This window comes from Salmo salar, chromosome 25, assembly GCF_965601325.2.
Source record: "Salmo salar chromosome 25, fSalSal1, whole genome shotgun sequence".
NCBI classification, from domain to species: Eukaryota; Metazoa; Chordata; class Actinopteri; order Salmoniformes; family Salmonidae; genus Salmo; species Salmo salar.
Window position 1 is genome coordinate 50,380,001 of NC_138315.1, and position 26,538 is coordinate 50,406,538.

The window sequence follows — 26,538 nt, forward strand, 5'->3', positions numbered from 1 at the left end:
GAAGAGCTCCCTCACTTTGTTCATTTTCAGAATACACAGAGCTGGTAAAACTTGTTTTAGGAACATTAGTTCTGATAAATTCTAAATAAATTCTATTTAATTACCACTAAAATTCCATGAAAAACAATAGATTGACAAACCAAATAAATACTCCTATAGATACGAGCCTAGAGGTAAATGACGGTTTCTTTCATGTCTTCTCTCTGAATATCAGCCCAGAGGTGAGTGATGTTTCTTCCCTGTCTTCTCTCTGTATAGAAGCCTAAAGGTAAATGGTGGTTTCTTCCCTGTCTTCTCTCTGTATAGAAGCCTAAAGGTAAATGGGGGTTTCTTCCCTGTCTTCTCTCTGTATAGAAGCCTAAAGGTAAATGGTGGTTTCTTCCCTGTCTTCTCTCTGTAGAGAAGCCTAAAGGTAAATGGTGGTTTCTTCCCTGTCTTCTCTCTGTATAGAAGCCTAAAGGTAAATGGTGGTTTCTTCCCTGTCTTCTCTCTGTATAGAAGCCTAAAGGTAAATGGGGGTTTCTTCCCTGTCTTCTCTCTGTATAGAAGCCTAAAGGTAAATGGTGGTTTCTTCCCTGTCTTCTCTCTGTATAGAAGCCTAAAGGTAAATGGTGGTTTCTTCCCTGTCTTCTCTCTGTATAGAAGCCTAAAGGTAAATGGGGGTTTCTTCCCTGTCTTCTCTCTGTATAGAAGCCTAAAGGTAAATGGGGGTTTCTTCCCTGTCTTCTCTCTGTATAGAAGCCTAAAGGTAAATGATGGTTTCATCCCTGTCTTCTCTCTGTAGAGCAGCCTAAAGGTAAATGGTGGTTTCTTCCCTGTCTTCTCTCTGTATAGAAGCCTAAAGGTAAATGGTGGTTTCTTCCCTGTCTTCTCTCTGTATAGAAGCCTAAAGGTAAATGGTGGTTTCTTCCCTGTCTTCTCTCTGTATAGAAGCCTAAAGGTAAATGGTGGTTTCTTCCCTGTCTTCTCTCTGTATAGAAGCCTAAAGGTAAATGGTGGTTTCTTCCCTGTCTTCTCTCTGTATAGAAGCCTAAAGGTAAATGGTGGTTTCTTCCCTGTCTTCTCTCTGTATAGAAGCCTAAAGGTAAATGGTGGTTTCTTCCCTGTCTTCTCTCTGTATAGAAGCCTAAAGGTAAATGGGGGTTTCTTCCCTGTCTTCTCTCTGTATAGAAGCCTAAAGGTAAATGGGGGTTTCTTCCCTGTCTTCTCTCTGTATAGAAGCCTAAAGGTAAATGGTGGTTTCTTCCCTGTCTTCTCTCTGTAGAGAAGCCTAAAGGTAAATGGTGGTTTCTTCCCTGTCTTCTCTCTGTATAGAAGCCTAAAGGTAAATCGTGGTTTCTTCCCTGTCTTCTCTCTGTAGAGCAGCCTAAAGGTAAATGGGGGTTTCTTCCCTGTCTTCTCTCTGTATAGAAGCCTAAAGGTAAATGGGGGTTTCTTCCCTGTCTTCTCTCTGTATAGAAGCCTAAAGGTAAATGGTGGTTTCTTCCCTGTCTTCTCTCTGTAGAGCAGCCTAAAGGTAAATGGGGGTTTCTTCCCTGTCTTCTCTCTGTATAGAAGCCTAAAGGTAAATGGTGGTTTCTTCCCTGTCTTCTCTCTGTAGAGCAGCCTAAAGGTAAATGGTGGTTTCTTCCCTGTCTTCTCTCTGTATAGAAGCCTAGCGACAAATGGTGGTTTACGATGTTAGGTACAGTGGGAGTTTTTTGTAAAAGGGCTTCATAAACATAGCTATGTAACAACGTGTCATCAAAGAGGGCCAACCCGACATTCTGGTAGAGAACGCATGGATGAGTACTTGAAACTGTCGCCTGTAATAAACCGCGGTGTGCTATGATAAACTGCATCTATTGGATTTAATGAAGTGGCAGTTGCGTTCATATAGATGATGTCGCCATAGTCTAGGACTGATAGGAAGATCGACTGAAGAATCTGCTTTCTGCTATGTAGCGAGAGGCAGGACCTATTTCTATAGGAGAAACCCATTTTTATTCTCAGCTTCTTAACTAACTCATCAATATGATTTTTAAAGACAGCTTTTCATCGATCCAAAATGCCCAGATATTTGTAAGCAGGGACGCGATCGATATGGACACCATCCAAAGTACATATGCTTCAGGCCCCTCCAGACAATTTAGGTGCTATTTTTCACACTTGATCAATTGTGAGGGAACCAGTAACAACAGCGTTGAGGCATGTTCGATTGTGTGTGTTGCCTTCCTCTTTTTTGGGGGGGGGAGTGATACAATTTTGATTTGAAAAGTTTGCTGCAATCTAAAATTATTGATTGATCTAAAATGCATTCTCATCTAAATAAATCACAATAGTTAGATAAAAGTTTGTTTAAATGATTTCTGGATCAGAATAAAATGTAAATGTAATTTAGGGTTTAGGGTTATAGGTTCATTGTGCTGTAATGTGTTGTAAAACCAAATCAATATTGTTAGTCATAGGTACATATCTCTGCTGCTGTACATATCATTCCAAGTATATTTAGTGTAAATTCGTCCGGTGTATACACGCATAGATTGTATTTGCACCGTTGCACTGTTATTTGGGTTGTTAATAGGATTCATTCTGACATTTCATAATTTCTTTCTTTTTTTTGCGTTGTAGATTATGTGTGTATTGTTTTGTATTGCTAGGTATTACTGCACTATTGGTATCACGGCTCAAGCTAAAACCCAGATGCAGACACAGGAGGTGGAAAGTACGAGTCTCAGAGTTTATTAAAGTACAAGGGGCAGGCAATCGCTTCCTGGAAGCAGGAGACAAAGGGCTGTGAGAGACAGGGGTTTATTAATTGTAGATACATGGAAAGTGGGATGTGTACGAAGGGTGTGGGGCAACAGAAGGTGAACAGAGGAGGGGCTAAGAACCTTAGAGATGGGGAAAAAGGCTGATAAAACGGGGGGAAGGTTTGCGGGAGTCCATCCGGAGGGGCAGATACTGAGTGGATGCCATACCCTCTGCCCAAGACGGTAGACCTGGAGGTGGTCCTGAGAAGAGAGGCCCGGGCTTTATTCTAGGTACGGCAACAGCTGCGGACAAAGATCTGGGCAGAGGACTTGCTGACTTTTCCTCTTGCTCTGGGAAGAGTGGGGGCTGATATCCCAGGGAACACTCTAAAAAGGCAATAGACCAGTAGCAGAACAGGGAAGAGTGTTGCAGGCATATCCCACCCACACGAGTTGCTGGCTCCTGGTGGTGGGATTGGTGGAGATGAGGCAAAGAAGAGTCGTCTCCTGGTCCTGATTGGCTAACTCAGATTGGCCATTAGACTGGGGATGAACGCCAGAGGACAGGCTGGCCGACGACCCAATGAGGGTGCAGAAAGCCTTCCAAAACCGGGATGAGAACTGAGGACCGTGATCGGAGACCATGTCGACCGGAAGTCCATGGATCCGGAAGACGTGCTGAACCATGAGCTGGGCCGTCTCCTTAGCTGAGGGCAATTTAGGAAGGGGGATTAAAATGGGTGGCTTTGGAAAACCTATTCACCATCTGATGGAGGGAGACCCATGACAAAGTCCAAGGATATATGGGACCAGGGGCAGTGAGGAACAAGGAAGCCAGCCAGAGCTTGCTGCGGAGTCTTGTTCTACACACACACAGTGCAGGTGGCAACGAACGCGGGGATGTCAGGAACCAAGGTGGGCCACCAAAAACGTTGTCGGATGAAAGCCAAGGTTCGACGGGAGCCAGGATGACAAGTAAGTCTCGAGGAATGTGCCCATTCCAGGACCGGAGCACGGGCAGAGTCCGGGACAAACAACCGGTTAGCCAAGCCCCTCAGACTCTCTATTTTCCCCAGATGATAGCAGCCGCTAGACAGGAAGTCGAGAGGATGGTCTCAGGATCTGATGGTACAGTAGCGGGGTTGTACAGACGTGAGAGTGAGTCAGGCTTAACATTCTTGGACACCGGGCGATAGGAGATACTGTAGAGAAATGGAAACGAGTGAATAACAAGGCCCATCTCGACTACCTGGAGTTGAGGCGCTTGGCGGTGAGGAGATATTCCACGTTCTTATGGTCCGTTCATACCAACAATGGATGTTCCGGCCCTTCTAACCAGTGCCTCCACTCCTCCAACGACATCTTAACTGCGAGTAATTCTCGATTTCCCACATCATAGTTCCTCTCAGCGGGGTTCAGACGATGGGAAAGACGACAGCTCACACTCCAACGTCCGAGGCGTCGACCTCCAACACGAACTGACGGGATGGGTCCAGATGTATTAAGATGGGAGCTGTAGTGAATCGCTGCTTGAGTTCTGAGAATGTCCGGTCAGCTGCTGGAGACCATATGAACAGAACCTTGGGAGAGTTGAGTGCAGAAAGGGGGGAAGATGACCGCAGCCTGGTGAGTTTCGAAAGCCGAGGAGATGAGTGGTAGCTGGTAACGTTTTTTAACCGTAATGTCATTAAGACCCTGGTAGTCTTATCCTTCTTCTCCACAAAGAAGAACCCTGCGCCAGCAGGGGAGGCAGATGGATGCATAATCCCTGCAGCGAGAGAGTCCTCAATGTACCCTTCCATCGATTTGGTCTCCGGACCCGACAGGGAATAAAGTCGCCCCTCCCAAAGCGGTACAGTGCGCGGAAGAAGGTTGATAGAACAGTCATAGGGCTGATGCGGAGGAAGAGATGTGGCACAGGCATACATCCAGGTACTCTGCGGAAACGGCAGAGAGATCTGAGGCTTTACCCAAGCCCGCAGGGAGACATCCTGGGGCAGGCTGCGCCAACTTCAGACAATGTGAATGACTCCAATCCATGATGGAACCCGTAGCCCAGTTGATTAGGGGGTTGTGCCTCTGGAGCCATGAAAGTCCTAAAACCATGGATACATGAGGAGACTCCAGGAGCAGAAACTGTATAGACTCACTGTGGTTGCCTGACAGCCGCTGGTGGATAGGAACCGTATTTGTGGGTGATTCTGCCAATAGAGTGCCCATCCAGCGCTCAGGTAAATAAGACATGTCCCATAGCTCCACAATACAGACAGCCCTTGGTGTTCAGTCTGCGTGAATGCTCACCAGGAGACAATCTAGCCCTGTCCAGTTGCATGGACTCCGGAGGGAGCGAGTCAACAGACCTCTGTGATTTCCGAGGGAACTCGGATGACACCGGATTCTCTTGGAAATTTAGACTTCTGGGGTTTCCGGGGTTCCTTGGAGGTGATGTGGAATTGAAGGATATCACCCACATGGAACAGACCCCCTCTCCCTACTACGTTCCCGTAGCTGCCCATCGTTCCGGAGAGTCGAGGTCCAGGGGCAGCTCCCGCGCTGCGAGCTAGTCTTTAATCACCTCCTATAATCCGTGAAGGAGCATGTCGAACAAGGCTTCCAGGTTCCATGTACTCTCAGCCGCCAATGTGCGAAAATCCACTGTGTATTCTGCCACACTACACGGGAGTCTTGACGTAGTTGGAGCAGCTTACGAGGAGCCTCTCTCACAGACATGGGGGCCTCTGCCACAAACTCCTCCAGACTGAGGCAAACAGTGGATTGTTGCTCCCACACTGCCGTAGCCTAGGCGAGTGCCCTCCTGGACATCAGCGTTATCAAGTACGCTGTCTTTGAGAGGTCCGAGGGGAACGAAGAAAGCTGCAGCTCGAAGATGAGGGAGCACTGAGAGAGAAACACCCGACAGGCTCCAGAATCTCCAGCGTAGGTTCTCAGGACTTTGCAGTAACTCCCTTGTGTCCAATGGTTGCTCCTTTGAAGGAGACAGCGTTGTGGAGCTGGTCCGAGACTGCTAGGTCAGTCATGGCCAGTTCGTATTATCACGGCTCAGGCTAAGACCCAGATGCAGACACAGGAGGCGGATAGTACGAGTTGACTGGACAAGACGAACTGGCAACAGACAAACAGAAAATGCAGGTATAAATACACATGAGGTAATGGGAGACACCTGGGGGGGGGTTGGAGACAATCACAAACAGATCAGGGTGTGTCTGTCATTGCTAATATATAGTAACTTTATTATCTCTTCCTCTTGTCTTCCTATCATGTCAGCCAGCGGGGTTATGGCTCAGCTATCACATCACAGTGAAAAGTGAGAGTCAAGCTTCAGTTTGAACAGTTAGCTTCAATATCAGGAGAACCGAATCGTTATTTTGGAGATGAATCGTTATTTTTATGCTTTCAGCTGGGAAAACACAAGGCAGTGTGACCCAAACGGCACCCTATTCCCTACGTAGTGCACTACTTTTGACCAGGGCCCTATTGCACCCTATTCCCTAGGTAGTGCACTACTTTTGACCAGGGCCCTATTCCTTATGTAGTGCACTACTTTTGACCAGGGCCCTGTCAAAGAAGTGGACTACGTACAGAATAGGGGGCCATTTGCGAAACATACAATAAGGTCAAAGTCTCTGATCCAAAGTAGATAGTTCTTATTTCATACATCATAAATATGAAGGCACAGAGACTTCTCTGAAACAAACACACACACACAGACACACACAGACACACACAGACACACACACACACACACACACACACGCACGCACACACGCACACACACACACACACACACTCTGACTTTGACTCACATCTCACTGTGTAGAGCACCAACACATACTGAGATTCATTTGAATAGAAATCTGCTGTTGCTCCCCTGTAGCAGAAACTGAGAGCATTGGAAGTGACAGAATCAATTGAGACTTGCCTTAAGGCTGAGAATTAGACTATTGGCGCTGGTGTCATTTTGTTAATGGCTTTACTGGCAGAACGATCACTTCATTATCTTGAGATGGCGAGGAGACAGCACGGCAGGATATTGTATGGAAAATAGATGAAAACAATTATACGAATTTAAGTTTCGAGTTTCATTTTCATGTTTTATTAGCCGTACGTACAGGATACACATGGTTTACATCGTCCAACGAAATGCTCACTTTCAGCTTCCTCCTGGACAATGCAACAACAGTAAGCACTATTGCATGATAAGAATAGGAACATAAAGTAAATGGCTCATTAGAATAGAATAACATTTTTATCATAAGTATAAAACAGGAAGGTACCTACACATGTTTCAGGGAAGGGGGGATTGGGTGGCAAGTGTTTACATTGTGCCGTATTAACAATAGTAAATAAGAGACACAGGACAGTTTATTAGGTACACCACCCCTGTTCACGAAAATAGATCGGTCCTACAGACAGTGAGTCACGTGGTTTACTGTATAAAGCAGGCAGACAGGCATCGAGGCATTCAGTTACTGTTTCATTGAACGTTAGAATGGGCAGAATGAGTGACCTAAGCGTATTTGAGTTTGTTACGATCGTCGGTGCTAGACGCTCCAGTTCCGGTATCTCAGAAACGTCCTGCCTCCTGGGCTTTTCACACACGACAGTGTCTAGGGTTTACAGGGAACGGTGCGACAAACCAAAAAATCATCCAGTCAGCGGCAGTCCTGTTGGCGAAAACAGCTTGTTGATGAGCGAGGTCGAGGGAGAATTGCAAGAATCGTGCAAGCTAACAGACGGGCCATAAACAGGGCAAATAATGGGGCAGTACAACAGTGGTGTGCAGAAGGGCATCTCGGGAATGCACAACTCGTTGGTGCTCGTCAACACCGGACAATTGAGGAGTGAAAAAACGCAGCCTGGTCTGACAAATCCCGGTTACTGTTGCTTCATGCTGATGGCATAGTCAGGATTTGGCACAAATGCATGATGCCATCGCATCAGCATAGACCAACATCCCTGTGGAATGTTTACGACTTGAAGAATCAACCCCCCCCCCGAATAATTCAGGCTGTTCTGGAGGCAAAGGGGGTCCAAACCCAGAACTAGATGGTGTACCTAATAAACTGGTCATTGAGTAAGTGTGTGCGTGTGTATGTGTGTGTGTGTGCGTGTGTGTGAGTGAGTGTGAGTGAGTGCATTTGTGCTAAGGTGTGCAGAGTCAGTGCAGCTGGTCAGTCCATTTCAAGTGTTCAGCGGTCTGATGGCTTGTAGACTGAGTGAGTTTACGTCATTAAGGCGATACATGAAATCTACTAACCAATATAACTAGCTGTTTCTATGGCAACTACTGGCAACTAAAATAACAGTAGAGAAAAATACACAATTTTTGCGTTTTGGCAACAAAAAAAAAGGAGACTTGGCATAATTCAATGGAACAGCTGTCATTTTGATGGGTACAGTCACAGAACAGGCACAGAACAGCCACAGAACAGTCACAGAACAGCCACAGAACAGCCAACAGAACAGAACAGTCACAGAACAGCCACAGAACAGCCTCAGAACAGCCACAGTGGTAAACACCACTGTAACCACTGTGTTTGTCCACCCATGGTAGATTAGAGTGGTAAACACCACCCATGGTAGGCTACAGTGGTAAACATCACCCATGGTAGATTAGAGTGGTAAATACCACCCATGGAAGGTTACAGTGGTAAATACCACCCATGGTAGGTTACAGTGGTAAACACCACCCATGGTAGATTAGACTGGTAAAGACCACCCATGGTAGATTGGAGTGGTAAATACCACCCATGGAAGGTTACAGTGGTAAATACCACCCATGGTAGGTTACAGTGGTAAACACCACCCATGGTAGATTAGAGTGGTAAATACCACCCATGGAAGGTTACAGTGGTAAACATCACCCATGGTACATATCAAGACTGTTTCAAGGACAGCTTTTTTCCATCTACGTAACATTGCAAAAATCAGAAATTTTCTGTCCAAAAATGACGCAGAAAAATTAATCCATGCTTTTGTTACTTCTAGGCTGGACTACTGCAATGCTCTACTTTCCGGCTACCCGGATAAAGCACTAAATAAACTTCAGTTGGTGCTAAATACGGCTGCTAGAATCCTGACTAGAACCAAAAAATTTGATCATATTACTCCAGTGTTAGCCTCCCTACACTGGCTTCCTGTTAAGGCAAGGGCTGATTTCAAGGTTTTACTGCTAACCTACAAAGCATTACATGGGCTTGCTCCTACCTATCTTTCCGATTTGGTCCTGCCGTACATACCTACACGTACGCTACGGTCACAAGACGCAGGCCTCCTAATTGTCCCTAGAATTTCTAAGCAAACGGCTGGAGGTAGGGCTTTCTCCTATAGAGCTCCATTTTTATGGAATGGTCTGCCTACCAATGTGAGAGACGCAGACTCAGTCTCAACCTTTAAGTCTTTACTGAAGACTTATCTCTTCTGTAGGTCCTATGATTAAGTATAGTCTGGCCCAGGAGTGTGAAGGTGAACGGAAAGGCTGGAGCAACGAACCGCCCTTGCTGTCTCTGCCTTGCCGGTTCCCCTCTTTCCACTGGGATTCTCTGCCTCTAACCCTTTTACAGAGGCTGAGTCACTGGCCTACTGGTGTTCTTCCATGCCGTCCATGGGAGGGGTGCGTCACTTGAGTGGGTTGAGTCACTGACGTGGTCTTCCTGTCTGGGTTGGCGCCCCCCCCCCCCCCTTGGGTTGTGCCATGGCGGAGATCGTTGTGGGCTATACTCGGCCTTGTCTTAGGACGGTAAGTTGGTGGTTGGAGACATCCCTCTAGTGGTGTGGGGGCTGTGCTTTGGCAAAGTGGGTGGGGTTATATCCTGCCTGTTTGGCCCTGTCCGGGGGTATCATCGGATGGGGCCACAGTGTCTTCTGATCCCTCCTGTCTCAGCCTCCAGTATTTATGCTGCAGTAGTTTATGTGTCGGGGGGCTAGGGTCAGTCTGTTACATCTGGAGTATTTCTCTTGTCTTATCCGGTGTCCTGTGTGTATTTAAATATGCTCTCTCTAATTCTCTCTTTCTCTCTTTCTGTCTTTCTCTCGGAGGACCTGAGCCCTAGGACCATGCCTCAGGACTACCTGGTATGATGACTCCTTGCTGTCCCCAGTCCACCTGGCCGTGCTGCTGCTCCAGTTTCAACTGTTCTGCCTGCGGCTATGGAACCCTGACCTGTTCACCGGACGTGCTTGTTGCACCCTCGACAACTACTATGATTATTATTATTTGACCATGCTGGTCATTTATGAACATTTTAACATTTTGACCATGTTCTGTTTTAATATCCACCCTGCACAGCCAGAAGAGGACTGGCCACCCCTCATAGCCTGGTTCCTCTCTAGGTTTCTTCCTAGGTTTTTGGCCTTTCTAGGGAGTTTTTCCTAGGGAGTTTTTCCTAGCCACCGTGCTTCTTTCACATGCTTTGCTTGCTGTTTGGGGTTTTAGGCTGGGTTTCTGTACAGCACTTTGAGAATATCAGCTGATGTACGAAGGGCTATATAAAAATAAATTTGATTTGATTTGATTTGATTTGATTTGATTTGATTTGATGGTAGGTTACAGTGGTAAACACCACCCATGGTAGATTAGAGTGGTAAACACCACCCATGGTAGGTTACAGTGGTAAACACCACCCATGGTATATTACAGTGGTAAACACCACCCATGGTAGATTATAGTGGTAAACACCACCCATGGTAGATTACAGTTGTAAACATCACCCATGGTAGGTTACAGTGGTAAACACCACCCATGGTAGGTTACAGTGGTAAACACCACCCATGGTAGATTACAGTGGTAAACACCACCCATGGTATATTACAGTGGTAAACACCACCCATGGAAGGTTACAGTGGTAAACACTACCCATGGTATATTACAGTTGTAAACATCACCCATAGTAGACTACAGTGGTAAACACCACCCATGGTAGACAGCAGTGGTAGACATCACCCATGGTAGATTACAGTGATTTTTAATGCTGCTGTCTCTTACCTATCCAGCTCTGAGTCTGGTTCAGCTCCTGATTTGTGGGCCACTGAAGCAGCCTGGGATGGTACTACCTGAGAGGATACAGTCTGCCCTTTGACCTCTTGAGGAAGATCCAATCTGTCATCAAGCGGCTCTGTTTCCCCGTCAGACGGTGGAGTCATCGGTGAGAGCAGCTCCTTGATCTACTCATCCTGTGGGAACGAAACACCGAACACACACCCTGTCCGAACACAGAACACATAACAAGGCAGCCATAGCCTACTGTAGGGGCGCACCTCAATAGTCTACAGTGGCTTCCTCGATCTCCTTTCTTTCCTTGTCACTGATCTGAACAGCAGATGGGTGAAAGCACTACGGTATTTGTTTTCACCCGTCCAGTTCGTTCTGTTCAGTTTGAGGAGAGAACAGAATATACTGACAGTGAGTCAGTTCAGACGATTAAGATGCACCCCAAACCTTGGGTTCAGACGATTAAGATGCACCCCAAACCTTGGGTTCAGACTATTGAGATGCACCCCAAACCTTGGGTTCAGACTATTGAGATGCACCCCAAACCTTGGGTTCAGACTATTGAGATGCACCCCAAACCTTGGGTTCAGACGATTGAGATGCACCCCAAACCTTGGGTTCAGACGATTGAGATGCACCCCAAACCTTGGGTTCAGACGATTGAGATCCTTGCAGGAATGGAGACACTCCCACACCACCATGACACTAAGCTGCTGTCCAGGTGGCTCTGCATCCCACCAGGTATGCACTGCAGCAGCTCTGACATGGGAAAGGACATGAGGGTTGTAAGTACTTTTCACACCAAACAGAAGAAAATGGAGTTCAACAAGGCGGGAGACTACATGGACACTTCCCATAACAAAACAGTCATTTTCCTAGAAAAAAAATGTTTTTCATTTCTCAAATGAATACAACCCAGTCAGAACAGCTCTGGATGGTGTGACATAATAATGTATTGTAGTGTTGCAGGTGTTACCTGAGACTAGTCCTGTATCTCTGATGGTGTGACATAATACTGTAGGCCTTTAATAATAGGCCCTTTATTCAGAATGTACTATATACTGCATGAAGTAATGAATATCTTCTGCATGGACACCTGTGAGCCTGACATGTTCTCTCCAGCGTAGTCTAAGGATGTTTGTAAAAGTCAATGAAATGCTTACCCCCCCCCCATTATCAAACAAGGTAAAGTTGAGCTTTTCAGTGAAGTATAACCAAATGTAATATTCTTTTTTTACCCATTGTATAAACACGTATCGTTCTTGTACTGGATCTATATATGTATCGGATCATCCTGAAAGGCCACCACCCCATCCCAGTGGATATAAAGAATTTCGTAATGAAAATTCTTCAAATTGTATTTTATGTTTTGACATCAAGCTATGCAAAAACCTGACTGTTACATGACATACCTTGTGAAACAGCCCACCAACACCATGCTGATCTGTGAAAAGAAGCAAAAAAAGCGAAAAATGAGCCATGGCATGACAACATATTGTATAAACTGTTCTGTTGATATTATCCTACAATTACAGTTAAAAGTTATGCCCAACAGTTATGCTTACATTTGGCCAAATCATTGTCCTCATCTCCCCTTCTAAGTCGCATATTAATGTCCCTCTCTCACGAACTATGATAGCTAGTTAGATAGATACTGTATTTAACCCATACAGCAAGATATATAGTTATCAAATCAGTTAGCTATGGCTTTCCCGCCTTGTAGTTAGCCAAAGATATTTAGCTATCCACTGCTGTCTTTTGTAACGTCTAGCTAGCTAGCTAGCTAGCTTCTTCATCCTAGAAAGAATTATAGAGAAAATAATAGTTTCCTACCTGAACAGAAGTTTCGAAATATTATTCGGACAAAATGTGTACTTACAGTCCCCACTCTTGCTTGTCCTCAACATTTTTGAAAGTCGTCGCTGCGCCTTTTGTGTGGTGGTGAGAGGAGTACGTGGAGGAATGTTTCAAAGTATTTGTCCCCTCTAACACGTTGCGCAGTTATATTGTCACAGAAGAAATTATGATTAAAATATCGAATTCAAATTGTTATAAATTCAGTTGTTAAATTGTGCACCCATAAAATTACAGTCCGTTTACGGTCATACTATACCTACGTCGGAACATCTGACAACTTTGTCAAAAACATATATTTTATAAATATTTTTATTGTGGATTCTTTCAATGAAGCCACCATCATTTAATTACTATAGGCTATGAAATATATGATTATTTTCATGGATCTCATGTTTTTAATGTGTACAGCAAGATAGCGGTCAGGCTAAATTTCGGCTAAATTTGGACCAAAACGGACGGATTAAACATAGCCCAGTTTAGGAGGACTATTTTTGGGTGAAATAGCAGAGCCACGACGGACGGACCTGTTATCAGTGATAATACGACTTCCGTGGACGTCACGTGCTGAGTGGGCGAAGTCTAGCAGGGTGTTATCAGCGGCAGTTGACTGCAGCCAGCCGAAAGGGCGGCGTGTTGCCTTGCTCAGAGACGGGTCGTGTCCCAAATGGAACACTATTCCCCATAGGGCTCTAGTCAAAAGGAAGTGTCCCAAATGGAACCCTATTCCCCATAGGGCTGTAGTCAAAAGGAAGTGTCCCAAATGGAACACTATTCCCCATAGGACTCTAGTCAAAAGGAAGTGTCCCAAATGGAACACTATTGCCCATAGGGTTCTAGTCAAAAGGAAGTGTCCCAAATGGAACACTATTCCCCATAGGACACTAGTCAAAAGGAAGTGTCCCAAATGGAACACTATTCCCCATAGTGCTGTAGTCAAAAGGAAGTGTCCCAAATGGAACCATATTCCCCATAGGACACTAGTCAAAAGTAATTTGGGACATTGTCAGGGACGAGAAGCAGGAGGCTGTTTCTGGTCTTTACATCCTGATAAGTGAATTACATCTCTGCAGGCGTGGGTTTTGTCCCAAATGGCACCCTATTCCCCATAGAGTGCACTACTTTTGTCCAGATCCCTATGAGTCCGGTCAAAAGTAGTGTACTATACAGGGTCTAGGGCTTCATTTGAGACAGGCGTGGTCACCGCTAGGCGAGGCGAACAGAGAGCACTCTGGGACTGGTAGATGGTTTGTTTCGATTGGGAGACGTGCCTTCCTTATCTCCTTCTGACTCTGTTTGGTGCTCTGTTGTTTACACAGAGGTACAGAACCAATAGCCAATGGGAAAATTGAAGTCATTCAAAAGACACAAAATGATATAAAATACATCCCTTGTAGGCCTACCAGGAAGAAGGCTTGGCTTGACACTCTCTGAATGACAAATGTCAAAGAATTGTTGGTGTTTAGTAACAGATGTCTCTTTCCATTCATCACATGGACAACGCACAGTTTAGATTGATTGATTGATTGATTGATTTAATGTATTTGTGTCACGGGTATCGTCGGTGAAGGAGGACCAAAATGCAGCAGGACTGTGTTTGTTCATTTTGAACATTTATTAAATCAAAACGAACACAAAATCAACAAACAAGAGAACGAACGATCCACTGACAGTCTGTCAAGGCACAAGGCTAAACACAGAACAATTTCCCACAAACACACAGACAAAACACACCCAACTAATATAGGACTTCCAATCAAAGGCAACACCAAACAGCTGCCTTCAATTGGAAGTCCACCCCAATTAACTCTACATAGAAACACACTTACTAGACTACACATAGAAATACATAAACATAGACCATAAACCAAAAACCCGGAAATACTAAATCAAACAGCCATTTACCAAAACACCACCCCGGACCACATAAAACAAATAACCTCTGCCATGTCCTGACCATACTACAATAACAATTAACCCTTATACTGGCCAGGACGTGACAATTTGTCAGTTAAAAATAACACATATACTGTACACACACAGTACAACAATTTTTCAATGTGACAGGAGGGACAGTGGCGCAGGGACAGGGGGAAAGAGAGACAGGGGGACAGGAGGAAAGGGGGACAGAGAGACATGGGACAGAGAGACAGGGGGACAGACATGGACAGAGAGACAGGGGGACAGAGGCACAGGGGGACAGAGAGACATGGGGACAGGGGGAAAGGTGGACAGAGAGACAGGGGGACAGAGAGACAGGGGGACAGGGGGAAAGGGGGACAGAGAGACAGGTGAACAGAGAGACAGAGGGACAGGGGGACAGAGAGACAGGGGGACGGGGAAAGGGGGACAGAGAGACAGGGGGACAGGGGGAAAGGTGGACAGAGAGACAGGGGGACAGAGGGAAAGGGACACAGGGGGAAAGGGGGACAGAGAGACAGGGGGATAGGGAGACAGAGGGACAGGGGGACAGAGAGACAGGGGGACAGAGGGACAGATGAACAGGGGGACAGAGGGACAGAGGGACAGATGGACAGGGGGACAGAGGGACAGAGGGACAGAAGGGACAAAGGGACAGAGGGACATATGGACATGGGGACAGAGTGACAGGGGGACAGAGGGACAGAGGGACAGGGGACAGAGGGACAGATGGGACAGAGGGACAGGGGGACAGAGGGACAGAGGGACAGAGGGACAGGGGGACAGAGGGACTGGGATACAGAGGCACAGGGGGACAGGAGTACAAACGGACAGGAGGACAGGGGGACAGGAGGACAGGGGGATGGAGTCAGAGGGACAGAGGGGACAGGGGGGACAGAGGGACAGAGGGACAGAGGGACAGGGGGGTGGGGTCAGAGGGACAGAGGGGACAGGGGGGACAGAGGGACAGAGGGACAGGGGGCAGGGGACGAGGGAGGGGGACTAGGGCAGGGATGGGGGGACATAGGGACAGAAGGACCAAAGGATAGAGGGACAGGGGGACAGAGAGACAGGGGAAATGTCCCTAGACACAGTGGGATTGCACAATAAAGTCGGGTTCTTATTTCAATTTTTTTTTAACATAAATACTTATACAATTACATAGATACAGACACATTACATAGATACAGACACATTACATAGATACAGACACATTACAGAGATACAGACACATTACATAGATACAGAGACATTACAGAGATACAGACACATTACAGAGACACAGACACATTACATAGATACAGAGACATTACGGATCGATACAGACACATTACATAGATCCAAACACATTACATAGATACAGAGACATTACGGAGATACAGACACATTACAGAGATACAGACACATTACAGAGATACAGACACATTACATAGATACAGACACATTACAGAGATACAGACACATTACAGAGATACAGACACATTACAGAGATACAGACACATTACATCGATACAGACACATTACATAGATACAAACACATTACATAGATACAGACACGTTACAGAGATACAGACACATTACAGAGATACAGACACATTACATCGATACAGACACATTACAGAGATACAGACACATTACAGAGATACAGACACATTACAGAGATACAGACACATTACAGAGATACAGACACATTACAGAGATACAGACACATTACATAGATACAGAGACATTACGGAGATACAGACACATTACAGAGATACAGACACATTACAGAGATACAGACACATTACATAGATACAGAGACATTACATAGATACAGACACATTACAGAGATACAGACACATTACATAGATACAGACACATTACATAGATACAGAGACATTACAGAGATACAGACACATTACAGAGATACAGACACATCACAGATACAGACACATTACATAGATACAGACACATTACATAGATACAGACACATTACATGGTAGTGTACAGGTTTCAACAGCGCTGCTATATAGCAACGTGATCTACCAGATAGACTCATATTTATTATGCTGGTGGACATCTCTAAGAAATGAAAAATAGTTGGATTGGTACCTGGGGGCCTGACTCCATGATATTTCTGTGGACCAGACCAAGCTGAATTAATACTCCTGCTTTTTCCACAGATAGCCAGCCTAGATACTTAAAATGCTCAACCTCCACATGAGCACGAGGGGGGAGTTTAAGTACAATTCTTACAAGCTTGTTTTGGATGGTCTGTAGCTTCTTCTTCAGATGTTTTTGGCTGTTGGCGAACCACGATGTGCAGGCATAATCAAAGTAACACACAGGAGCTGTTCTGCCTGCGGCTATGGATCTCTGACCTGTTCATTGGACCTGCTAACGTATCCCGGACCTGCTGCTGTATCGATCCTGTCTGTCTGTCTGTCTGTCTGTCTGTCTGTCTGTCTGTCTGTCTGTCTGTCTGTCTGTCTGTCTGTCTGTCTGTCTGTCTGTCTGTCTGTCTGTCTGTCTGTCTGTCTGTCTGTCTGTCTGTCTGTCTGTCTGTCTGTCTGTCTGTCTGTCTCTCTCTCTCTCTCTCTCTCTCTCTCTCTCTCTCTCTCTCTCTCTTTCCAATTAAATTTAAGGGGCTTTATTGGCACGGTAAACATATGTTTACATTGCCAAAGCAAAGTGAAATAGACAATAAACAAAGGTGAAAAAAATAAAATAAATGTCATATAATTTTTACAGTGTTGTAATGATGTGCAAAAGGGAAGAGAAAAAAAACCATAAATATACAGGTGAAGTGGGAAGTTTACATACACCTTATCCAAATACATTTAAACTCCGTTTTTCACAATTCCTGACATTTAATCCTAGTAGAAATTTCCTGTCTTAGGTCAGTTAGGATCACCACTTTATTTTAACAATGTGAAATGTCAGATAGCAGAGAGAATTATTTATTTCAGCTTTCAGGGTCAGAAGTTTTCATACACTCAATTAGTATTTGGTAGCATTGCTTTTAAATTGTTTAACTTGGGTCACAAATTTTGGGTAGCCTTCCACAAGCTTCCCACAATAAATTGGGTGAATTTTGGTCCATTCCTCCTGACAGAGCTGCTGTAACTGAGTCAGGTTTGTTGGCCTCCTTGCTCGCACACACTTTTCAGTTCTGCCCACAAATTTTCTATAGGATTGAGGTCAGGGCTTTGTGATGGCCTCTCCAATACCTTGACTTTGTTGTCCTTAAGCCATATTGCCACAACTTTGGAAGTATGCTTGGGGTCATTTTCCATTTGGAAGACCCATTTGCGACCAAGCTTTAACTTCCTGACTGATGTCTTGAGATGTTGCTTCAATGTATCCACATCATTTTCCTGCCTCATGATGCCGTCTATTTTGTGAAGTGCACCAGTCCCTCCTGCAGCAAAGCACCCCCACAACATGATGCTGCCACCCCTGTGCTTCACGGTTAGGATGGTGTTCTTCGGCTTGCAAGCCTCCCCCTTTTTCCTCCAAACATAACGATGGTCATTATGGCCAAACAGTTCTAATTTTGTTTCATCAGACCTAAGGACATTTCTCCAAAAAGTACGATTTTTGTCCCCGTGTGCAGTTGCAAACCGTAGTCTGTCTTTTTTTTATGGCAGTTTTGGAGCAGTGGCTTCTTCCTTGCTGAGCGGCCTTTCAGGTTATATCGATATAGGACTCGTTTAACTGTGGATATAGATACTTTTGTACCTGTTTCCTCCAGGATCTTCACAAGGTCCTTTGCTGTTGTTCTGGGATTGATTTGCACTTTTCGCACCAAAGTACGTTGATCTCTAGGAGACAGAACGCGTCTTCTTCCTGAGCGGTTTGACGGCTGCGTGGTCCCATGGTGTTTATACTGACGTACTGTTATTTGTACAGATGAACGTGGTACCTTCAGGCGTTTGGAAAATTCTCCCAAGGATGAACCAGACTTGTGGAGGTCTACAATTCTTTTTTCTGAGGTCTTGGCTGATTTGAAATGTATGAAATGTATGCATTCACTACTGTAAGTCGCTCTGGATAAGAGCGTCTGCTAAATGACTAAAATGTAAAAAATGTAAATGTAATTTTCCATGATGTCAAGCAGAGGCAGTTTGAAGGTAGGCCTTGAAATACATCCACAGGTACACCTCCAATTGACTGAAATGATGTCAATTAACCCATCAGAAGCTTCTAAAGCTTACGCTTGTTTAAAGGCACAGTCAACTTAGTGTATGTAAACTTCTGACCCACTGGAATTGTTATACATTGAATTGTAAGTGAAATAATCTGTTTGTAAACAATTGTTGGAGAAATGACTCATGTCATGCACAAAGTAGATGTCCTAACCGACTTGCCAAAACAATGTTTGTTAATAAGAAATGTGTGGAGTGGTTGAAAAACGAGTTTTAATAACTCCAACCTAAGTGTATGTAAACTTCTGACTTCAACTGTAGGTTGTATTTACAATGGTGTTTGTTCTTCACTGGTTACCCTTTTCTTGTGGCAACAGGTCACAAATCTTGCTGCTGTGATGGCACACTGTGGTATTTCACCCAATAGGTATAGGAATTTATCAAAATTGGGTTTGTTTTCAAAATCTTTGTGGATCTGTGAAATCTGAGGGAAATATGTGTCTCTAATATGGTCATACATTAAGCAGGAGGTTAGGAAGTGCAGGTCAGTTTCCACCTCATTTTGTGGGCAGTGTGCACATAGCCTGTCTTCTCCTGAAAGCCAGGTCTGCCTTCGGCAGCCTTTCTCAATAGCAAGGCTATGCTCACTGAATCTGTACATAGTCAAAGATTTGTTTAGGGCCAAACAGCATTCTAGTTTGCTTTGTTTTTTGGTATATTCTTTCCAATGTGTCAAGTAATTATCTTTTTGTTTTCTCATGATTTGGTTGGGTCTAATTGTGTTGCTGTCCTGGGGCTTTGTGTCATCTTTTTGTGTTTGTGAACAGAGCCACAGGATCAGCTTGCTTAGGGGAGTCTTCTCCAGGTTCATCTCTCTGTAGGTGAAGGCTTTGTTATGGAAGCTTTGGGAATCGCTTCCTTTTAGGTGGTTGTAGAATTTAACTGCTCTTTTCTGGATTTTGATAATTATCGAGTATCGGCCTAATTCTGCTCTGCCTGCATTATTTGGTGTTTAACGTTGTATTTTTGCAGAATTCTGCATGCATAGTCTCAATTTGGTGTTTATCCCATTTTGTGAATTTCTGGTTTGTGAGCGGACCCCAGACCTCACAACCATAATGGGAAATGGGTTCTATAACTGATTAAAGTATTTTTAGTCAGATCCTAATTGGTATGTCAACTTTTATGTTTCTTTTGATGGCATACAAGGCCCTTCTTGTCTTGTCTCTCAGATCGTTCACAACTTTGTGAAAGGTAACTGTGGCACTGATGTTTAGGCTGAGGTATGTATCGTTTTTTGTGTGCTCTAGGGCAACGGTGTCTAGATAGAATTTGTATTTGTTGTCCTGGCAACTGGACCTTTTTTGGAACAGCATTATTTTGGTCTTACTGAGATTTACTGTCAGGGCCCAGGTCTGGCAGAATCTGTGCAGAATATTTATTTGCTGCTGTAGGCCCTCCTTGGTTGGGGACAGAAGCACCAGATCATCAGCAAACAGTAGACATTTGACCTCAGATTATAGTAGGGTGAGGCCGGGTGCTGCAGACTCTTCTAGTGCCCTCGCCAATTAGTTGATATATATGTTGAAGAGGGTCGGGCTTAAGCTGCATCCTTGTCTCACCCCCCGGCCATGTGGAAAGAAATGTGAGTGTTTTTTTGTCATGTTTAACCACACACTTGTTGTTTGTGTACATGGATTTTATAATGTCGTATAAATTTCCCCCAACACCACTTTCCATCAATTTGTATAGCAGACCCTCATGCCAAATTCAGTCAAAGGCTTTTTTTAAATCAACAAAGCATGAGAAGACTTTGCCTTTGTTTTGGTTTGTTTGTTTATTTGTCAATTAGGGTGTGCAGGGTGAATACGTGGTCTGTCGTACGGTAATTTGGTAAAAAGCCAATTTGATATTTGCTCTGTACATTCTTTTCGCGAGGAAATGTACTAATCTCCTGTTAATGATTTTCCCAAGGTTGCTGTTGACGCATAACCCACGGTAGTTATTGGGGTCAAATTTGTCTCCACTTCTGTGGATTGGGGTGATCAGTCCTTGGTTCCAAATATTGGGGAAGATGCCAGAGCTGAGGATGATGTTAAAGTGTTTAAGTATAGCCAATTGGAATTTGTGGTCTGTATATTTTATAATTTCATTGAGGATAACATCAACACCACAGGCCTTTTGGGTTGGAGGGTTTGTATTTTGTCCTGTAGTTCATTCAATGTAGACGGAGAATCCGGTGGGTTCTGGTCTTTAATAGTTGATTCTAAGATTTGTATTTGATCATGTATGTGTTTTTGCTGTTTGTTCTTTGTTCTTTGCTATAGAGCCAACAAGATTGGAGAAGTGGTTTATCCAGACATCTCCATTTTGGATAGATAACGCTTCGTGTTGTTGTTTGTTTAGAGTTTTCCAATTTTCCCAGAAGTGGTTGGATTCTATATATTCTTCAATTACATTGAACTGATTTCTGACTTGCTGTTCCTTCTTTTTCCGTAGTGTATTTCTGTATTGTTTTAGTGATTCACTATAGTGAAGGCGTAGGCTCAGGTTTTCCGGGTCTCTATGTTTTTGGTTGGACAGGTTTCTCAATTTCTTTCTTAGATTTTTGCAATCAAACCATTTGTCATTGTTGTTAATTTTCTTAGGTTGTCTGCTTGATATTTTTTTTATTTAATATGGAAGCTGAGAGGTCAAATATACTGTTTATGTTTTCTACTGCCAAGTTTACACCTTCACTATTACAGTGCAACCTTTTGACCAGGAAATTGTCTAGAAGGGATTGAATTTCTTGTTGCCTAATATTTTTTTGTGAAATTTCCACACTATTTTCCTTCCATCTATAGCATTTCTTAATATTATTCAGTTCCTTTGGCTTTGATGCCTCATAATTGAGTATTGCTATGTTCACGTAGACTGTGATTTTGCTGTGATCTGATAGGGGTGTCAGTGGGCTGACTGTGAACGCTCTGAGAGACTCTGGGTTTGAGGTCAGTGATAAAGTAGTCTACAGTACTACTGCCAAGAGATGAGCTATAGGTGTACCTACCATAGGAGTCCCCTTGAAGCCTACCATTGACTATGTACATACCCAGCGTGCGACAGAGCTGCAGGAGTTGTGACTCGTTTTTGTTGGTTATGTTGTCGTAGTTTTGCCTTGGGGGGCATATGGGGAGGGAATGCTGTCAGCTCCAGGTAGGTGTTTGTCCCCGTGTGCAGAGGGTGTCGGGTTCTTGTCCAGTTCTGGCATTTATGACGCCACAGACTAGTACATGTCCCTGGGCCTGGAAATTGTTGATCTCCCCCTCTATGATGGAGAAGCTGTCATCGTTTAAAGTATGGAGATTCTATTGGGGGATATAGGTAGCACACATGAGGACATTTTTCTCTGTTGAGATAATTTACTTATTAACTTCTAGCCAGATGTAAAATGTTCCTGTTTTGACTAATTTAATAGAGTGGGTTATGTCTGCTCTATAGCAAATTAGCATACCCCCTGATTCTCTTCCCTGTTTCACACCTGGTAGTTTGGTGGATGGGACTACCAGCTCTCTGTAACCTGTCTCCTTTATATTCTCTCTCTCTCTCTCTCTCTCTCTCTCTCTCTCTCTCTCTCTCTGTCTCTCTCTGTCTCTCTCTCTCTCTCTACCACACATGCTGTCTCAACCTCTGAATACTCAGCTATGAAAATCCAACTGACATTTACTCCTGAGGTGCTGACCTATTGCACCCTCTATAACCACTAGTGATTATTATTTGACCCTGCTGATCGTCTATCAACGTTTGAACATCTTGAAGAACGATCTAACCTAAATGGCCATGTAATCTTATAATCTCCTCCGGCAAAGCCAGAAGAGGACTGGGCACCCTTTTGATTTTGAGATTTAAGCTGAAATAATGAAGAAGAAAAAAAAGGTCCCTGGAACACAACTACAGTGATAGTCTCGTCAGCATGGCTCATAAGATAGCGAGAGACCGACAGACCTAATGTGAGGTATCTGCTAAGGTTTGTTTTTCCACTGAATACAACCCGTCTGCAGGGCAGATTTAAAAAAAAAAAACAGTGTGTTCCTGAAACACTGGTACATTCTCCAGAGTGACCCCTCACGCAAAGACTTTGCGTATAACCATCCCCTGATAAGCTTTAGGACTGGTCGCAATATCAGAGACCGCGTCGTACACATGGTGCTCCCGAAATCCCACACCTGTACCCTCTACCTTGCTCCTAGGTCTCCCTAATGGGTTCTACCTCTGCACACTTTGTTCCAACTCAAGTGACACAAAAGTGTTCTATCACCCACGTTCGGGTACAGAATACAAGATTTAAAAAAAAAAACGTCATAAATTGTAGTACAACACATTGTTTACATGCTCAAATGTCCATGTGAGCATGTTTACATTGGTCAGAGGAACCCTTTTGCTCAAACTAAGAATAGCTGAACACAAAACACCTATGCGCAACAAAAATATGGACTATGCGATCACGAGGCATTACGTTAATGCCAATCATGGTTCAACCTCTGAAATCCAGAGGAATGGAGAACGTCTCTCTTTCCTCCAGAGGTGGCAATATAGTGAGGAAATTGTTACAGAGAGCGGCACATTGGATCGACTGCTTAGATTGCTTGGAGCCAAAGGGTCTGAATGAACAGATCTCTTCCTCATCTTTTTTTGTAAACATGTCTTTCTTTCTTTGCTTCTCTATCTTTTGTTATTCAAGTGGAATGTTTGTGTAGGAATGTGGAAGGTATGTGTAGGAATCTGGAATGTATGTGTAGGAATGTGGAATGTATGTGTAGGAATGTGGAATGTATGTGTAAGAATATGGAATGCATGTGTAGGAATGTGGAATGTATGTGTAGGAATGTGGAATGTATGTGTAGGAATGTGGAATGTATGTGTAGGACTCTGGAATGTATGTGTAGGAATGTGGAATGTATGTGTAGGAATGTGGAATGTATGTGTAGGAATGTGGAATGTATGTGTAGGAATGTGGAATGTATGTGTAGGACTCTGGAATGTATGTGTAGGAATGTGGAATGTATGTATAGGAATGTGGACTGTATGTGTAGGAATGTGGAATGTATGTGTAGGAATGTGGAATGTTTGTGTAGGAATCTGGAATGTATGTGTAGGAATGTGGAATGTATGTGTAGGAATGTGGAATGTTTGTGTAGGAATCTGGAATGTATGTGTAGGAATGTGGAATGTATGTGTAGGAATGTGGAATGTTTGTGTAGGAATCTGGAATGTATGTGTAGGAATGTGGAATGTATGTATAGGAATGTGGAATGTTTGTGTAGGAATCTGGAATGTATGTGTATGAATGTGGAATGTATGTGTAGGACTCTGGAATGTATGTGTAGGAATGTGGAATGTATGTGTAGGAATCTGGAATGTATGTGTAGGAATGTGGAATGTATGTGTAGGAATGTGGAATGTATGTGTAAGAATATGGAATGCATGTGTAGGAATGTGGAATGTATGTGTAGGAATGTGGAATGTATGTGTAGGAATGTGGAATGTATGTGTAGGAATGTGGAATGTATGTGTAGGACTCTGGAATGTATGTGTAGGAATGTGGAATGTATGTATAGGAATGTGGACTGTATGTGTAGGAATGTGGAATGTATGTGTAGGAATGTGGAATGTTTGTGTAGGAATCTGGAATGTATGTGTAGGAATGTGGAATGTATGTGTAGGAATGTGGAATGTTTGTGTAGGAATCTGGAATGTATGTGTAGGAATGTGGAATGTATGTGTAGGAATGTGGAATGTTTGTGTAGGAATCTGGAATGTATGTGTAGGAATGTGGAATGTATGTGTAGGAATGTGGAATGTTTGTGTAGGAATCTGGAATGTATGTGTAGGAATGTGTAATGTTTGTGTAGGAATGTGGAATGTATGTGTAGGAATGTGGAATGTATGTGTAGGAATGTGGAAAGTATGTATAGGAATGTGGAATGTATGTGTATGTAACCAATGTGAAATGGCTAGTTAGTTAGCGGTGGTGCGCGCTAATAGCGTTTCAATCGGTGACGTCACTCGCTCTGAGACCTTGAAGTAGGGTTTCCCCTTGCGTTGCAAGGGCCGCGGCTTTTGTGGCGCGATGGGTAACGATGCTTCGTGGGGTGTCAGTTGTTGATGTGTGCAGAGGGTCCCTGGTTGGAGCCCAGGTTGGGGCGAAGAGAGGGACGGAACCTACACTGTTACATGTAGGACTCTTGAATGATGATCATACCTGTGTAGTTCCTACTACTTCTTTACAGTATTGACATTATTGAACATGTTTGATTGGCATGATGAGCGGGACACCCCTCTGAGGGTATGTCCGTGCCTCCTACCCTTTTTCTACTCAAGGCTCTGATGAAGGAGATTCATGCCGAAACGTAAAGCCTATTGTTTGTTTGTCCCGTCAATAAATCTATCAGATTTATGCAGCAACAGAATGTTCCTTTTTCTTTATTCTCTCAGATAGAGTAAGGAATATTTTTGGGATTTTCAAGTTTCTCAGTCAAGCACCTGATTTCCCTCTTTTCCGTTTAAGCTAGGCTGAAGCGCGTTTGGGTATACCTTTTTTTTCCAGGACCTGCCATCCCTCAGAGCCTGGTTCCTCTCTAGGTTTCTTCCTGGGTTCCTGCTTTTCTAGGGAGTTTTTCCTAGCCACCGTGCTTCTACATCTGCATTGCTTTTTGGGGTTTTAAGCTGTGTTTCAGTGTAAGCACTTTGTGACATGTGCTGATATAAAAAAAATACTTTATAAATATATTTGATTGATTAATTGATTTATATTGTCTATAGCTATGTTTCCATCAAAATGGCGACAGATTTTCAATGCGAAAATTCTTAAATCTGCATTTTCCCATCAGAGTTGTGTTTCCATTCAATTGCCTTGTTGCTGATGAAAGTTTGTGCATAAATATGTAGTGCAGATAAAACAATTTGCGGTTAAATTCCCATGTAAAAAAAAAAATCCAAGTTTAAAATTAAAATTTAAAAAGTTTAAAATCCAAGTTTAAATGGGATTTCCATTGCATTTTCATCTCTAGGCCTACTGATGGGGTTTGTCACTATTAAGGTTAACGGTAGGTATAGTGAATGTTCCTACTGGCATTGGCACATGTGCTCATTCCAACTGCTCACAGATACAGTACGGGTGGGTATACACTACATGATGAGATTATTATGGACTGAAGAGCGAGTTGATTGTAATTTGTCAAACGGCAGTCAGCATCGATCATCATGTCACTGGAATAAGACCCGTCGATATTTAATGACAGGAACATCTTCCACCATCCCTTGATGTGTATCATCATTATTTAATTAATCTGAACTTTAATAAACTGCATGCTTTCCCATGATGTTGTGAAATGTTTAGTTTTTTTTATCCGACGATGTACAGTGTACTATACTTGCATTAAAAGAATTGAATCAAATCAAATCAAATTTATTTTTATATAGCCCTTCGTACATCAGCTGATATTCTCAAAGTGCTGTACAGAAACCCAGCCTAAAACCCCAAACAGCAAGCAAAGCATGTGAAAGAAGCACGGTGGCTAGGAAAAACTCCCTAGGAAAAACTCCCTAGAAAGGCCAAAAACCTAGGAAGAAACCTAGAGAGGAACCAGGCTATGAGGGGTGGCCAGTCCTCTTCTGGCTGTGCAGGGTGGATATTATAACAGAACATGGTCAAGATGTTAAAATGTTCATAAATGACCAGCATGGTCAAATAATAATAATCATAGTAGTTGTCGAGGGTGCAACAAGCACGTCCGGTGAACAGGTCAGGGTTCCATAGGCAGAACAGTTGAAACTGGAGCAGCAGCACGGCCAGGTGGACTGGGGACAGCAAGGAGTCATCATACCAGGTAGTCCTGAGGCATGGTCCTAG

The 26,538-nt window shown here is 43.8% G+C and overlaps 1 long non-coding RNA gene across 1 annotated transcript in view; it reads right to left on the reverse strand.

Annotated features, from left to right (window-relative positions):
• The window catches only part of LOC145864104 (uncharacterized), a 69,508-nt gene extending 56,547 nt beyond the window's left edge, over window positions 1-12,961 (reverse strand). The window contains exons 1-2 of the long non-coding RNA XR_014382684.1: window positions 12,623-12,961; window positions 12,156-12,187 (exon numbers count right to left, since the gene is read on the reverse strand). This is a non-coding gene — a long non-coding RNA (uncharacterized LOC145864104). The remainder of the gene's footprint in view (window positions 1-12,155; window positions 12,188-12,622) is intronic.
• Between the last annotated feature and the right edge of the window lie 13,577 nt (window positions 12,962-26,538).